The following is a 15,559-nucleotide window of genomic DNA, read 5'->3' on the forward strand; positions in this document are numbered from 1 at the left end:
AATCCTTGCCTCAGCCACCTCCTCTTCTCAGAAACATTTATTTTTCTTTCCTGGACCTCTTACACAAGAATACCATCATTAGCAAGTGAGGCAAATGATCTTGCGTCCTGCAGCAAGAAGCTGGCAATGACCCACAAGCTGTCCCTTCTTCTTTTTTTTAAGAGAGAGAGAGAGAGAGAGAGAGAGAGAGAGAGAGAGAGAGAATTTCAATACTTATTTATTTATTTATTTTTTAGTTTTCGGCAGACACAACATCTCTGTATGTGGTGCTGAGGATCGAACCCGGGCTGCAAGCATGCCAGGCGAGCGCGCTACCGCTTGAGCCACATCCCCAGCCCATGTCCCTTCTTTTAATGCTGCCTGTCCCAACAAAGTGCCTCTGTCTTCTGGAGGATGTCCAGTTGAAAGGAAGAGGACAACGTAGTTTCTCTACAGTGTGGGTGGCTTTCCCTGGCATCCTGCTGATACAGAAGAAGGAACCAAGCCCCTGAAGTGCGGGCCTGCAGGAGAGAGCTCACACAGTTCATGTGGAGGAGACAAGGTTCTGGGAGGGTGGCGCACACAACTCTGCAGTGCACACCCAGTTTCAGCTGCTCACTTCTTAGTACCACCATAGTGCCCAGAACTTTCCTTCAAATGGTGCAGATTCCAGGTTTCTCACTCACTCAACACTAAGCCTCCTCCCCTCAAGGAATGCGGTATCCTGATGTTCATTCTTTTTTTTTTTCTTTAATTTTTATTGTTGGTTGTTCAAAACATTACATAGTTCTTGACAAATCATATTTCACACTTTGATTCAAGTGGGTTATGAACTCCCATTTTTACCCCGTATACAGACTGCAGCATCACATCGGTTACACATCCACTGTTTTACATATTGCTATACTAGTGTCTGTTGTATTCTGCTGCCTTTCCTATCCTCTACTATCCCCCATCCCCTCCCCTCCCATCTTCTCTCTCTACCCCATCTACTGTAATTCATTTCTCCCCCTTGTTTTTTTCCCCTTTCCCCTCACTTCCTCTTGTATGTAATTTTGTATAACCCTGAGGGTCTCCTTCCATTTCCATGCAATTTCCCTTCTCTTTCCTTTTCCCTCCCACCTCTCACCCTTGTTTAATGTTAATCTTCTTCTCATGCTCTTCCTCCCAACTCTGTTCTGATGTTCATTCTTGAATGTGACACTTCAGAGCCCTGAGAGAGTGATGGAATTCACATCCTGTTCACACAAGGCTGAGGGGGGCTCCAGTGCAATGGCCATCATGCCCTCCATGTTTTTGCAAAGCCAAGCCTGCCAGCTGGCCATACAGCCCATGAGGAAAGACCAGCTCTATGCAGGTGTCGAATGAACACTTTTAGAAAAGCAGAGTGATAGCTGGAAAGCCTTCATTATGCCAAGAATCATACAAAGACTCCTCTGGAAGGACATTCTATAGAATTTCACAATAAAGGGACACAGTGCCTTAACAGGGCACTGTGGCATGTGTAGTATAATGGATACACCTAAATCCCTGCAAAGCACAGTTGCCAGACAAAACCAGAACCTCTAGGTGAAATGCAGAGGTGGAAAATGATTTTAATTCCAGGCCTATGAATTCTGGTTTTGAAAGAAAAATGGAGTGAAACAAGGGTTTTTGATTTTGTTTTGTTTTTTACTCTCTCAAAGCACACTGTTTTTTCTTACTAGGGACTTTCTCCATACTATTTTGTAGACATATGTGGTCCTAATGGGGCAGGGTAGAGGAGTGTTTGGAGTAGGGCATGTCAAGACAGTTGAATACAATTTGTATTGAATGGATCATGACACCTAGGAGACTTCTGTGATGTGCATGACCTATTGATAGTAAGTCAGGAATGCCATTTCATGAAAGGAGGACTCCTAACCAGAAAATATGTACCTTTATTGAAAATAAAAAAGTGAAAATGTGTCCTAGAAGAAAAGTTGAGATATGACTGTTGATTGAATTCAGTAGACATTTGCTCTTAAGGATATGCTATGTAGTATTAGAATCTAGCAGAAAAACATTTTGGAACACTATCATGGAGACCATACCTTAAAAATGGAACCATAATAGGATTATTGATGATTGGGGCTTTTGTTAGGCCAAAAGGAGGTAAAGGTGCAGGAAGCAATGGCAATGATATAAAGGCAAGACGAGCAGCCCAGGCAATAGTGGCACCAGGAAAAAATATGTCTAATCTGGTTCCTGAACAAGGATGGAATTATATTACCCATTCAGGATTATTATTTTTTTTTATTTTTTATAGTTGTAGATGGACATAATAACTTTATTTATTTTTATGTGGTGCTGAGGATCGAATGCTAGGCAAGTGCTCTGCCACTGAGCTACAGCCACAGCCCCAGGATTTTTTAAAAAATATTTTTTTTGTTGTTGTTGTAGATGGACATAATACCTTTATTTTACTTGTTTACTTTTATGTGGTGCTGAGGATGGAATGTAGTGCCTCACACATGCGAGGCAAGTGTTCTACCACTGAGCCACAAACCCCAGCCCCCCATTCATGATTTAAATAACAGAGTGGCCCAGGGCAACTGGAAACATATTTCTGAACATTAATACTATCTGAAATCTCCTTTTTTTTTTTTTTTTGCTGTTCTGGGAATTGATCCCGGGGCCTGTTACTAGGCAAACACTTTACCACTGAGCTTTATCCTCAGTCTAACCCTAACCCTCCAATCTTTTTTTTTTTTTTTTTTTGGTACTTGAGATTGAAGCTGGGGTCCCTGTACCTGAGCTACATCCCCAGCCCTTTTATTTTTAATTTTGAGACAGGATCTCACTAAGTTACCTAGACCCTTGCTAAATTGCTGAGATTGGCCTCAAAAGTGCGATCATCCTGCTTCAGCCTCCTAAGCAGTTGGGAACACAGGTATGTGCCACAGTGCCTAGTAAACACTCCATTTTTTAGATGTTGATGGACCTTTATTTTGTTCATTTATTTATATGTGGTGCTGAGAATCAAACCCAGTGCCTCATACATGCTAGGCAAGAACTCTACCACTGAGCCACATCCCCATCCCCAAATCCTCCAATTTTTTAAACCAAACTTTCAATCAGAGAATAAAACTGTTGGTTTAGTATATTGAACAGTTAATGTCATAATAAGAGAGTGTGACATGCAAATGTGTATGCCATTGAGATTTTAACCTACAAGAGGAAAAACTATTTCCTTATTGTTAAATTATCTTGGAAAGTTAATACCATGTTTTTCCCCTTAAGCTTCTCTTTAGAGAGCATCTACTATGTGCAAGCTCTGGAATTGGCCAATTGCTTTGTCTTTCCAGATAGGAATTTGGGATAAAGAGAGAGACATGCTGAGTCTCAAAAAAAAAAAAAAAAATGCCCATGAGCTACTGAGATGCAAAAAGTATCTAGGAACAATTGCAACCCTTGTAAAATGAGGGCAATGTGCATGCTCAAGGAAAACTGGCAAGAAATTGTGTGGCTCCACCTCTAGTCCAGCCCCTAGCAAGGAAAGATTGCTATCTTTCCTTCTGGAGACAGCCTGCATTCTCCCTTGAATGCATATACCTTGCTTTACCCCAAAGGCCATTCTCTTTTGAGATTGCCCCCATTCTGCCTTGAATATATCTCTACATCCCTAAATTAACCTCTCTCTATGCCTCTGACTGGCATGTTCTGAAATTCTTTTCCATCGTGTATGCCAAGAATCCTGCAGGTCCTGAGTCAAATTCCCCCTTCTTGCCGGGAACTCCTTGGACCCTTCTTCAGAGACATGTCTTGTCCCATAACATTTTTACTTCCACTTTAATATTCTTTAATGGAGTTTTCCTGTTCTTGAATCCACGTGTAGCTGATGCAATGTACTGGGTCCCTGATGTTAATGCTGTGCCCACTAATAGGATAATGACTAGTTGGTATTTTGACAGCTGATCATCAGCTACTTAGTAGCCACTGTCCCTTACTCTATAGGGATAGTGTCACCCTGTTTTGGAGGAATGCTCATCATGATAAAAACTAGGCCCCTTTAAAAGCCATGTCAAGGTGAATGGCCCCTTATTTGAAAATCCTGCCTTCAGTATAAAGTAAATATTCTATAGTAGCAGGTTGGATTGTGAAAACATTTCTTTCAAGGATGTCTAAAGGATCATTTATCTTTTAAAGTTTTGAGAGTTAAAATGTGGTTATGTAGCTGGGTATACAGTGGTACATACCTGTAATCCTTGTTACTTGGGAGGCTGAGAAAGGAGGATTTCAAGTTCAAGGCCAGCATGGACAATCTAATTTTTTATAACTTTATTTTATTTATTTATATGTGGTGCTGAGGATCGAACCCAGGGCCTTGCATGTGCAAGGCGAGCGCTTTACCACTGAGCCATAACCCCAGTCAGCATGGACAATCTAGCAGGACCCTGTCTCAAAAAAAAAATTTTTAATGTTGTTATGGCAAAGGATGTTATGGGGACTGAGGTTGTTTGTGGCTTGTGTGGCTTGACGTGAGAGTTGCATAAGCCCTGGAAAGTACCATGATATTTTGTTGAGGAAAGTTAAAACTATGTTGGTCCATATTCACTAAAATGCTCAAAAATCTTTGTATAGCCAAGACTTGTGGGTAGGGGGAAGAGGCATACCACATCAGCATGGTCAATTTTGCATGCTCCAATGTGCTCTGACTCCCAAATCTTCCTGGGTTCAGGACTCTATTTGTTCATTCAACTATATCTACAGTTTTAAATTCCTGCGAGGAAGCCACTATTGCCCAATGTGATGGTGCATAATAGGACTTGTCAATCTTATTTCTCAACCAGAAGACTCCAATCCCGTTTGTGAGAAGTAATGAGATGACACTAGAAGTCAAAAATATTCTCAAAAGTGGGTGGGCGAGGGCTGGTTTTGTAGCTCAGTGGTTGAGCTCTTGCCTCGCATGTGTGAGGCACTGGGTTCGATCTTCAGCACCACATAAAATAAATAAATAAATAAATAAATAAATGAATAAAATAAAAGATATTGCATCCATCTACAACTAATTTTTTTTTTAAAAAAAAGGTGGGCAGGCAAGACAAACGTTTACTTCTGGCAGAAGGGTGTGTACTGCTAGTGCAGGCAGTCCACTAGCTTACATCTCTAACCTATTGCAGCACTGCCCTTCATTCTGATTGGTGGAGTTTGGACTTTAAATCTATGCAACTGGCTGATTTTAGAATTAGGGTGAGCAAAAGGGAAGGGGTATAATCTGAAACAATTAAGGCTGAATACTATATTCAGAAAATGGATCACCGACTTTCTATTTTGCACACATTGAAATTCCTGAGGCAGGGGTTGGGATTGTAGCTCAGTGGTAGAGCGCTTGCCTGGCATGTGTGGGGCCCTGGGTTCGATCCTCAACACCGCACAAAAAAAATAAATTAATTAAACAAAGGTATTGTGTCCATCTACAACTATATATATATATATATATATATATATATATATATATATATATATTCATATTCCCAAGGCAGAAGAGTAGAAGTAGGGTGTTTTAGGAACATGGTCAATAATAATGCAGACGCGGGGCCACAAAAGAAAAATTCCTCCCTCAATGCCTGCCAACTATTAAAAACCCCAAATCATACCTGCCAATTAGGCTTCACTGTCCCTCAGCATTCTTTTGGAAGGCAAAAAATTGCAAATTGTGGATGATACAAATGGCCTCCTCTCTCTGCCTCATGACTCATTTTTAAAAAATATTTTGTTAGTTGTCAATGGATCTTTTATTTATTTATATGTAGTACTGACTATGTAGTGCTCACACAGGCTAAGCAAAAGCTCTACCACTGAGCCCCAGCCCCCACCCTCTTGCCTCATTTTTCACTCTCCTATTGTCACAGGAAAGCAGGGAGCTGAAACTCCAAACCTCGGTTCTTGTGTTCCCATAAAAGAAAATTTAAAGTAGACACAAAAAGCAATTCAAGAGAACTTTGTAAGTGAAAGAAAAGTAAAAGCAAAGTGAAGCTCAAGCAGAAAGTGCTCTCAAGAGAGCAAGTGGGCTGCCTCAGAGCAGAGAATGACAAAGGAGACAAGGCTGTCTCCAAATTTATTCCTGTTTGATGTTTACCAGGAAAGCTGGGAACCACCTTCTGAACTTTGCCAATCAGGTGTTCAACTCTTCCTTCAAGTCACCGTGGAGTTTTTGACCTTTGTTGCTCCTCTCAGGGAATGTCATGGTGGTTATCCTGTTTAGTCAATATCATGTTAATGTGGGTACTGGTATCAATAGTTGGTTGGAAGTGACCTTAGTGCGCCTAGGCTACTAAAGGAATCTTCCTTCCCAGACAAATAGAGATGACACCTATAGCCACGATTCCTAGCTTCATATCAACATCAAATGGACCCTGTGAAAAGTTAGTCCCATTAATCCTTTTCTTTTGATGTATTTTCCCATTAGCTCCTTTGCTTCTGTTTATTTTCTACAAATTACCACCTACCCTTTGCTTTCTAGTCTACTTGGAAAACAGTTTAAAGAAAATCCTAAAGTAGGGATGGGATTGTGGCTCAGTGGTAGAGCGCTTGCTAGCATGTGTGAGGCACTGGGTTCGATTCTCAGCACCACATATAAATAAATAAAATAAAGATCCATTTACAACTATAAAAATATTTGGAAAATAAAAAAAAAATGCTTGTGACCTTGCCTGCATATTACTGCTCATTGCTAGCTACTACCTAACACCATCTTAGTGATGGGAGTCCTTCTCTTGGATGAATATATAGGCCAGTGAAGTAGATAGAGCTCATTTTGAGGATTTTCAAATGTACCAGTAGTCAAATGTCCCTAAACATAACCAAACCCAAATCAGGCCTACTGAGGTATGGGTCAATATTAGTTTCTTATTCCTATTACCATTTCATAGTGATAGAACCATCACAAAAGTGAGAGAGAAGAGTGCTTATAGAAATTTCTGAAGAAATTCACTCTGAAGAGTTTAAAAGTGGGAGAGAATATTTTCTCTTTCCTTATTAATGTTGATCATTTTTCCTTTAGAACTCCATTGAGGAACAAGATTAAACTCAGGGAGAGGAACTTCAACTCACCAAAACAAGTTTTTCTTTTCTCCCAAGTTTGCATTGCTTGCCTAAGAAAGTGGCCTCCTTTGTGGTGTTGCTTTTCTGGACATCCCATCTTCTGATCTGCAGCTCATTTCCATAAATGCATTCTGGAGCAAAGCTAGTAATGTCATCCTGATTTTTGTTTTAATTTTCAGCAATACTTAATTTTTTTTTCTTTTTTGGTACCAGGGTTGAACCCAGAGGTGCTTAATCACTGAGCCACATCCCCAGCCCTTTTTAATATTTTATTTAGAGACAGGGTCTCACTGAATTGCTTAGGGCCTCACTAAGTTGCTGAGGCTGACTTTGAATTCATGATCCTCCTGCCTCAGCCTTCTGAGCTGCTGGAATTTCAGGCATGCACCACCCCACTTGGCTCATCAATACTTTTGATACAATTTAGGGTTTCCTATGACCTCAAATCATCACCTTTTGATCTTTATCATTAATGCCTGAGGAAATGAAAAAGTATTTCAAACGGACACATTAAAATCTACTTTGTAGGGCTGGGGTTGTGGCTCAGTGGTAGAGGGCTTACCTTGTATGTGTGAGGCACTGGTTTGATTCTCAGCACTGCATATAAATAAATAAATAAATAAAAGGGTCATTGACAACTAAAAAATATATTTTAAAATTAAAACAAGGCCTGGGGCTGTGGCTCAGCAGTAGTGCACTTGCCTCGCATGTGTGAGGCACTGAGTTCGATCCTCAGCACCACATATAAATAAATAAATAAAGGTCTACCAACAACTAAAAAAAAAAATTAAAACAAAACCTTGCTCTGTAGGGGCTGGGGTTGTACCTTAGTGGTAGAGCACTTACCTAGTACATGAGAAGCACTGCTTTTTTGTTTTAAATATTTTTTGTTGTTGTTTTAAATATTTTTAGTTGTCAATGGACTTTATTTATTTATATGCGGTGCTGAGAATCAAACCCAGTGCCTCACACATGCTAGACAAGTGCTCTACCCCTGAGCCACAACCCCAGTCCCTCCCCAATCCCCAAAGCACTGCTTTGTTGTTTTATTTTTGTTGTTGTTGTTTTTGGTGCTGGGGATTGAACCCAGGACCTTGTGCATGTGAGGCAAGCACTCTACTAACTGAGCTATATCTCCAGTCCAAGGCACTTGTTTTAATCCCAAGCATAATAAATATAAATTATAAATATAAATATAAATAAAGGTATTGTGTCCACCTGTGATGGCAAAACCAGACCTAGTTGTAAAATGAAATTATAAAAATGTTATAGTAAGACAACAATGCCTGGGGAGGGGGTCAGTTCTCCTCCCCTCAGCCTTTCTCCAGGAATCCTGATTTACCTTGGGCCCCTACCTTTTGGATTATAGACAACTTCCTCTGGGAGTCTGACTTTGAGATGTAAATGCACCTGTGGAGGCCCTGGGCCCGGTCTTCCCCTTATCACACTCTGTTCCTGTAAACAAGTTCTCAGGTGGAAACCCCAGGCACACTGGGCTGGGATTGTGGCTCAGTGGTAGAGCGCTCCCCTAGAATGGGCAGTTTGATCCTCAGCACCACATAAAAAATAAAGGCGTTGTGTTGTGTCCATCTACACCTAAAAAATAAATATTAGAAAAAAAAAACCAGACTAGACAATATATGACACTAGATAGCCTCTAAATATTGTGAGAAATTGTGGATAGGGGCTCAGAATTTGGAGTTTTGTTTTTCCTCTGGCCCGCTGGCATAAAATAAAGATTGGTGTTTTCCTCCTCTCTGAGTGCTGCTTGCTGCTTCTTGAACAGTCTGTTTTCCACAACACACCTACAAATACAAAAATAATCTAAAAAATCTACTTTGTATTGAGAGCTAATCCCCTACCCACCAAACAAATTCCCAAAACCCACTATTTCCAATAGTACCACCAAAAAGAAAAAGAATTCTTGCATGTTAGAAATTCCTCAAGTGATTGATCACCTATGCATTTCACTGTTTCATTTCATTGAATTTATGAATGATCATCAAGTCATTTTTTTCCGGTGGGGGGGCGGTTACTGGGGATTGAACCTAGGGATGCTTAACCACTGAGCTATTTGTTTTTGTTTTTTGAAGGGCATTCCATGTGCACTTTAAAAAATTTTTTTTAGTTGTAGATTGTCACAATGTCTTTATTTTTATGTGGTGCTGAGGATAGAACCCAGGGCCTCATGAGTTTGAGGCAAGTGCTCTACCTACAAGCTACAACCCCAGCCTGAACTATTTGGTTTTTGAGACACGGTCTTGCTAAATTGCTCAGGGCCTTGTCAAATTACTGAGGCTGGCTTTGAACTTGTGATCATCCTGCCCCAGCCTCCTGAGCTGGGATTACAAGCCGTATCCTGTGCCTGGCCAGTAAGTCATATATATTAGTCTCCCCACAATTTTTTTTATTTAATTCTCTTCTACTTTACACATACATGTGATAATTATGACTAAAATATAACATATTTCACCACCCAAAATTCAAGTCAATCATTTCTTTCAGTAGCATTTTATATAAATCAAATTATTATAAGTGACACAGAAAGACATAAAATGCACAAATATGAAAAAACCACATCTACCAAATTTTTGTTTGTGTAAGTTTGAGCTTAAAAATTTGTTTTAGTTAATTTTGTTTCTTTTCTTCAACAATATTTCAACAATAACACTTTAGTCTTAGTTTCTTCTTCATACTATGGAAATTTGAGCATTTTTTTACCACTTTTTCTTTTTTTTAATTAAATTTTTATTTTATTTTTTTAGTCACACATGACAGCAGAATGTATTTTGACGTATAATACATATATGGAATGTACATACATCAATCATATTGTCTATTCTATTCTGCTGCCCTTCCTATCCCCCCTACTCCTCCCCTCCTCTCCCATCCTTTCTCTCTATCCAATCTAACGTGACACACTTTTTTCTTTTCTTTTTCTCATTACAACATCATAAATGTATTCTGTGTAACAATGAGGTTCTCCTTCCATCTTCCGTGCAACTCCTCTTCCCCCTCTTTTTCCCTCCCACCTCTCTTCCCTATTTAGTGGTAGTCTTCTTCTCATGCTCTTCCTCCCTATCCCATTTTGAGTCACCCCCCTTATATCAGAGAAGACATTAGGCATTTGTTTTTTAGGGATTGGCTAACTTCACTTAGCATAAGCTGCTCTAATGCCATCCATTTGCCTGCAAATGCCATGATCTTGTTATTTTTTAGTACTGAGTAATATTCCATTGTGTATAAATGCCACATTTTTTAATCCATTCATCTATTGAAGGGCATCTAGGTTGGTTCCACATTCTAGCTATTGTGAATTGTGCTGCTATAAACATTGATGTGGCTGTGTCCCTGTAGTATGCTCTTTTTAGGTCTTTTGGGTATAGTCTGAGAAGGGGAATAGCTGGGTCAAATGGTGGTTCCATTCCCAGCTTTCCAAGCAATCTCCATACTGCTTTCCAAATTGGCTGCACCAATTTGCAGTCCCACCAGCAATGTATGAGTGTACCTCCCCCCCCCCCCCCCCCCCGCATCCTCAGTAGCACTTATTGTTGTTTGACTTCATAATGGCTGCCATTCTTATTGGAGTGAGTGAGATGGTATCTTAGAGTAGTTTTAATTTGCATTTCTCTGATTGCTAGATATGGTGAACATTTTTTCATGTATTTGTTGATTGATTGTATATCCTCTTCTGAGAAGTTTCTGTTCAAGTCCTTGGCCCATTTGTTGATTGGGTTATTTGCTTTTTTGTTGTTTAACTTTTTGAGTTCTTTGTATACTCTAGAGATTAGAACTCTATCTGATGTTTGAGGGGTAAAAATTTGTTCCCAGGATGTAGGCAACCTATTCACCTCGCATATTATTTCTCTTGCTGAGAAAAAATTTTTTAGTTTTAATTTGTCCCATTTGTTGATTCTTGATTTTAACTCTTGTGCTATAGGTGTCTTATTAAGAAATTTGGGGCCTGCCCCCACGTGATGAAGATTAGGGCCAACTTTATCTTCTATTAGACACAGAGTCTCTGGTCTGATTCCTAGCTCCTTGATCCATTTTGAGTTGACTTTTGTGCATGGTGAGAGAAAGGGATTAAATTTCATTTTGTTGCATATGGATTTCCAGTTCTCCCAGCACCATTTGTTGAAGATGCTATCCTTTCTCTATTGCATGGTTTTAGCACCTTTGTCTAATATAAGGTAGTTGTAATTTTGTGGATTGGTCTCTGTGTCCTCTATTTTGTACCATTGGTTTACCAGCCTGTTTTGGTGCCAGTACCATGCTGTTTTTGTTACTATTGCTCTATAGTATAGTTTAAAATCTGATATCACGATACCACCAATTTCACTCTTCCTGCTTAGAATTACTTTAGCTATTCTAGGTCTCTTGTTTTTCAGGATGAATTTCATGATTGCTTTTTCTATTTCTGCAAGGAATGCCATTGGGATTTTGGTGGGAATTGCATTGAATCTGTAAAGTGCTTTTGGTAGTATGGCCATCTTAATAATATTAATTCTACCAATCCATGAGCAAGGTAAATCCTTCCATCTTCTAAGGTCTTCTTCTATTTCTTTCTTCAGGGTTCTGTAGTTTTCATTGTATAGCTCTTTCACCTCTTTTGTTAAGTTGATTCTCAGGTATTTTATTTTTTTTTTTTTGAGGATATTGTGAATGGGGTAGTTGTCCTCATTTCCATTTCAGAGAATTTGTCACTGATATACAGGAATGCCTTTGATTTATTGGTATTGATTTTATATCCTGCCACTTTGCTGAATTCATTTACTAGTTCTAGAAGTCTCTTGGTTGAATTTTTTGGGTCTGCTAGATATAGGATCATGTCATCGGCAAATAGTGCTAATTTAAGTTCTTCGTTTCCTATATTTATGCCTTTAATTTCTTTCGTCTGTCTAATTGCTCTGGCGAGTGTTTCAAGAACTATGTTGAATAGAAGTGGTGAGAGAGGGCATCCCTGTCTTGTTCCAGATTTTGAAGGGAATGTCTTCAATTTTTCTCCATTTACAATGATGCTGGCCTGAGGCTTAGCGTATATAGGTTTTACTATTGAGGTAATTTCCTGTTATCCCTAATTTTTCTAGAGTTTTGAACATAAAGGGATGCTGTATTTTGTTGAATGCTTTTTCAGCATCTATCGAGATCATCATATGGTTCTTATCTTTAAGTCTATTGATGTGGTGAATTACATTTATTGATTTCCAAATATTGAACCAGCCTTGCATCCCAGGGATGAATCCCACTTGGTCATGGTGCACAATCTTTTTGATATGTTTTTGTATCTGATTTGCCAGAATTTTATTGAGGATTTTGCATCTAAATTCATTAGGGATATTGGTCTGAAGTTTTCTTTCTTTGAAATGTCTTTATCTGGTTTTGGAATCAGGGTGATGGTGGCCTCATAGAATGAATTTGGAAGTACTTCCTCTTTTTCTATCTCCTGAAATAGATTGTAGAGAATTGGTATTAGTTCTTCTTTAAAGTTCTTATAAAACTCTGCTGTATATCCATCCAGTCCTGGGCTTTTCTTGGTTGGTAGTCTTTCGATGGCTTCTTCTTCACTTGATATTTGTCTGTTTAGGTTGTTTATATCATCCTGACTCAATCTGGGTAGCTCATATGCCTTAAGAAATTTATCGATGCCTTCACTATCCTCTATTTTACTAGAGTATAGGGTTTCAAAATAATATCTAATTATCTTCTGTATTTCTGAAGTGTCTGTTGTGATGTTGCCTTTTTCATCCCGTAAGCTAGTAATTTGGGTTCTCTCTCTTCTCTTTGGTAGTGTGGCTAGTGGTCTATCAATCTTATTTATTTTTTCAAAGAACCAACTTTTAGTTTTGTCAATTTTTTCGATTGTTTCCTTTGTTTCGATTTCATTGATTTCAGCTCTGATTTTAATTATTTCTTGCCTTCTACTGTATTTGCTGCTGATTTGTTCTTCTTTTTCTAAGGCTTCGAGGTGTAGTGTGAGGTCATTTATTTGTTGGCTTTTCCTTCTTTTAAGGATTGAACTCCATGAAATGAATTTTCCTCTTAGTACTGCTTTCATAGTGTTCCAGAGATTTCAATATGTTGTGTCTGAGTTTTCATTTACCTCTGAGAATTTTAAAATTTCCTCTTTGATGTCTTTTGTAACCCTTTGTTCATTCAGTAGCATATTGTTTATTCTCCATGTGATGTAGGATTTTTTCTTTCTTATTTTATTATTGATTTCCAATTTCATTCCATTACAATCAGATAAAATGCATGGTAGTATCTCTACTCCTTTGTAATTACTAAGATTTGCCATGTGACATAATATATGGTCTATTTTTGAGAAGGATCCATGTGCTGCTGAGAAGAAAGTGTATCTGCTTGATGTTGGGTGGTATATTCTGTATAATCAATTAAGTCTAAGTTATTAATTGTATTATTGAGCTCTATGGTTTCTTTATTCAACTTTTGTTTGGAAGATCTGTCCAGTGGTGAGAGAGGTGTGTTAAAATCTCCCATGATTATTGTGTTGTGGTCTATTTGACTCTTGAACTTGAGAAGAGTTTGTTTGATGAACATAGCTGCACCATTGTTTGGGGCATATATATTAATGATCGTTAAGTCTTGTTGGCGTATGGTTCCCTTGAGCAGTATGTAGTGTCCTTGTTTATACCGTTTGATTAACTTTGGCTTGAAGTCTATTTTATTTGATACAAGTATGGACACCCTTGTTTGCTTCCGAGGTCCATATGAGTGGTATGATTTTTCCCAACCTTTCACCTTCAGTCTGTGTATGTCTTTTCCTATCAGATGAGTCTCCTGTACACAGCATATTGTTGGATCTCTTTTTTTTTAATCCAGTCTACTAGCCTATGTCTTTTGATTGGTGCATTTAAGCCATTAACATTTAGGGTTACTATTGAGATATGGTTTGTACTTCCAGCCATATTTGATTATTTATGTTACTTAACATGATTTGTTTTTCCTCTATGATTAGTTTTTCCTTTACTATACTGCCTCCTGCTGTTGGTTTTCATTGTTATTTTCATTTCCTTTTCCTGTAATGTTTTGCCAAGGATGTTTTGAAGAGCTGGTTTTCTAGCTGCAAATTCTTTTAACTTTTGTTTATAGTGGAAGACTTTTATTTTATCTTTAATAATGAAGCTTAATTTCGCTGGATACATGATTCTTGGTTGGAACCCTTTTTCTTTCAGTGTTTGAAATATATTGTTCCAGGATCTTCTAGCTTTCAGAGTCTGTGTTGAAAGATCAGCTGTTATCCTGATTGGTTTACCCCTAAATGTAATCTGCTTCCTCTCTCTTTTGGCTTTTAAGATTCTCTCCTTATTCTGTATGTTGGGCATCTTCATTATTATGTGTCTTGGTGTGGATATCTTATGATTTTGTACATTCGGCATCCTGTAGGCTTCTAATATTTGGATTTCTTTTTCATTCTTTAAGTCTGGGAAGTTTTCTAGCATTATTTCATTGAATAGATTGCTCATTCCTTTGGTTTGGACCTCTATACCCTCTTGTATCCCAATAACTCTTAAGTTTGGTTTTTTTATGTTATCCCATAATTCTTGGATGTTCTGCTCATGATTTCTTAACATTCTCGCTGAGCTGTCTATGTTCTTTTCACGTTGAAAAACTTTGTCTTCGTTGTCTGAAGTTCTATCTTCTAAGTGTTGGTAATACTCTCATTTGAGTTTTTAATTTGGTTTATTATTTCCTGCATTTCCAGGATTTCTGTTTGTTTTTTTTATATCCTCTATCTTCCTAAGGAGTTGATCTTTTGCTTCTTGGATTTGTTTATGTAATTCATTGTCGAAGTGATCTTTCATTGTCTGAATTTGCTGAATAATGTCTTCCTTGAGACTCCAGGTCATCTGAAGCATGTATATCCTGAACTCTTTATCTGACATTCCATCAGCTACAGATATTACCTCATCTAATGTTGAATTGACCTGCATTGTTTGTGGTCCTTTCTTTCCTTGTCTTTTCATACTGCTTATGTTTCTTTCTAGCTTTGTGAAATTGTTGTGTTAATGGTTGTCTCCTTATATATTTATATTGTTCTTCTATAGCTCCAAAATCCCTCTTTTGCAGATAAAGACAATGTTAACAGTTCCCAATATCAACAGTACATCATCGAAGCACAAGTTTTCATTATTAATACATTTATAGTTAGATTCTAAGACTACAGATATTGGTTTCAATTATTATTTAAAAATATAGTCATTAGTTTCATAAAAGGCATACCATATCTGGATCAGCTGCAGAACCGTGCTGGTAGCCACACCCTCTTTGATGGGTTTTAAGGGTTGATGGGCTTTCTCCGGACTAGCATGCGGGGTGGGGCTGGGCTTCCTCCTCCGGTCTGGGCTGGGCTGGCGCCGGGCTTTCTCCTCCCTCATATTTTGACTGGATATAATTCTTCTCTAATCTTTCACCTCTCTTAGGTCAGTAGAATTTTATTCACTTTGTTCTTTTAATTTGCCTGTTTAATTTTTTTGTCATATTTCCAAGGTTT

This window comes from Marmota monax, unplaced genomic scaffold (assembly GCF_021218885.2).
Source record: "Marmota monax isolate L192 unplaced genomic scaffold, Marmota_monax_Labrador192_F-V1.1 WCK01_AAM20220418_F8-fsc00155, whole genome shotgun sequence".
Classification (NCBI taxonomy): domain Eukaryota; kingdom Metazoa; phylum Chordata; class Mammalia; order Rodentia; family Sciuridae; genus Marmota; species Marmota monax.